Below are 1,995 nucleotides of genomic sequence, written 5' to 3' on the forward strand. Positions count from 1 at the left end.
ATTTCGTAGCGCAACGGGCTTGGAGTTCGGCTCCAAATTCAGGTGCGCTACAGGTACCCCACATTTCGCGGGGCGCGTTTTGGGGCCCAAAACGCGCGATTTTTCGCGAGAAGTTGCAAGGGTACCACGTGTTCCGCGGGCTTTTTTTGGGGCCCAAAACACGCGATTTTTCACGAAAAGTCGGGGAGGTACCCCACATTTTGCAGCGCGCGTTTTGGGCCCCAAAACGCGGTCTTCGTGAATTGTTGGGGAGGTACCACATGTCCCGCGGGCGTGCTTTTTGGCGCCCAGAAAGAACACGGGGTTGTGGAGGTACGCTGCAGCTTTGGATCAAGCTGCCCCACACTATAAGAGTAGGGGGAGTGTGAAATATTTCAGAGTGGGTTCAAACTGTGACTATGGCACTGGATCCCATCAGACCTCCAAAGTTAAGCGTCCCTGGGCTTGAATAGTACTGGGCTGGGTGACCACCTGGGAAGTCCAAGTGACCCCCTCTTTTTGTTTTTTTCCTTACAAGTCATTTATTTTTGTAAGATCACTGTTTTAATATATAGACTTTGAGTATTTTTCCATAGCATATAAGTGTATGGTCCTTAAATACTACTTACAATTGTCAATGTAAGGTGTGTTTGCCAAATTGTGTCATTAGTTAGTTATTAACTAGGATATAAGTCACAAAGAATGTGTTGTGACTGTCACCACGTGGCATGGCAAGCAAGTCCAAACATATGTATTTCACATGGCATACAAGGACGCTAAACTCTAACTATGAGAACAAGCCAAAGGGCATGCCACGTGTCAATGTGGCACACATTGAAAACCATAAAACTCTGAGCACAAACCAAAGTGCATGCCATGTGTCAATGTGGCACACATTGAAAACCATAAAACTCTATGAGATCAAACCAAAGGCCATGCCACGTGTCAAAATAAAACTCGGATATATCCAGGGCCAGACACATCTGGGGCCCGGCATATCGGGTGCCCGACATGTACGGGGCCCGACATATCGGGTGCCCGACATGTCCGGGGCCCGATATATCTGGGGCCGGATATATCGGGTGCCCGACATGTCCGGGGCCGGATATATCGGGGCCCGGACATGTCTGGGTGCCCGATATGTCCGGGGCCAGACATGTCCGGGGGCCCGACATATCGGGTGCCCGACATGTTCGGGGCTGGAGATATCGGGGCCCGGACATGTCCGGGGCCCGACGTATTGGGTGCCCGACATGTCCGGGGCCCGATATATCTGGGGCCCGGACATGTCCGTGGCCCGACATGTCCGGGGCCCGACATCTCTGGGGCCCGACATGTCCGGGGCCCGACATCTCTGGGGCCCGACATATCGGGTGCCCGACATATCCGGGGCCCGACATGTCCGGGGCCGGATATGTCGGGGCCCGGATATGTCTGGGTGCCCGACATGTCCGGGGCCGGACATGTCCGGGGCCGGACATGTCCGGGGCCCGATATATCTGGGGCCGGACATATCGGGTGCCCGACATATCTGGGGCCCGACATGTCTGGGACCCGACATATCCAGGGCCTGAGGTATGCCACATGGCATACAAGTGCAGAAGAGGTACCTTCCAATGTCATGTCACGTGGCATGCAACCTCAAAGGTGCCACCTCTCCAAGGGTTTGTCACGTGACATGCAACCTCCAAGATGCCACCTTTCCAAGGGTTTGCCACATGGCATCCATAGGTACCACCTCTCCAAGGGTTTGTCACGTGGCATGCAACCTCCAAGATGCCACCTTTCCAAGGGTTTGCCACGTGGCATCCATAGGTACCACCTCTCTAAGGGTTTGTCACATGGCATGCAACCTCCAAGATGCCACCTCTCCAAGGGTTTGCCACGTGGCATCCATAGGTACCAACTCTCCAAGGGTTTACCACGTGGCATGCAACCTCCAAGATGCCACCTCTCCAACGGTTTGCCACGTGGCATGCTATAAGTACACAAAAGTATGCCACGTGGCATGCCACC

General features: G+C 54.0%; 1 non-coding gene across 1 annotated transcript; it reads left to right on the top strand.

Moving 5' to 3' along the window:
- The first annotated feature begins 377 nt into the window (after positions 1 to 377).
- On the top strand, positions 378 to 496 carry LOC112343840. The gene has a single exon (XR_002991436.1). It is a non-coding gene; the product is annotated as a 5S ribosomal RNA (ribosomal RNA).
- The last annotated feature ends 1,499 nt before the right edge of the window (positions 497 to 1,995 follow it).

This window comes from Selaginella moellendorffii, unplaced genomic scaffold (genome assembly GCF_000143415.4).
Source record: "Selaginella moellendorffii unplaced genomic scaffold, v1.0 SELMOscaffold_226, whole genome shotgun sequence".
NCBI classification, from domain to species: Eukaryota; Viridiplantae; Streptophyta; class Lycopodiopsida; order Selaginellales; family Selaginellaceae; genus Selaginella; species Selaginella moellendorffii.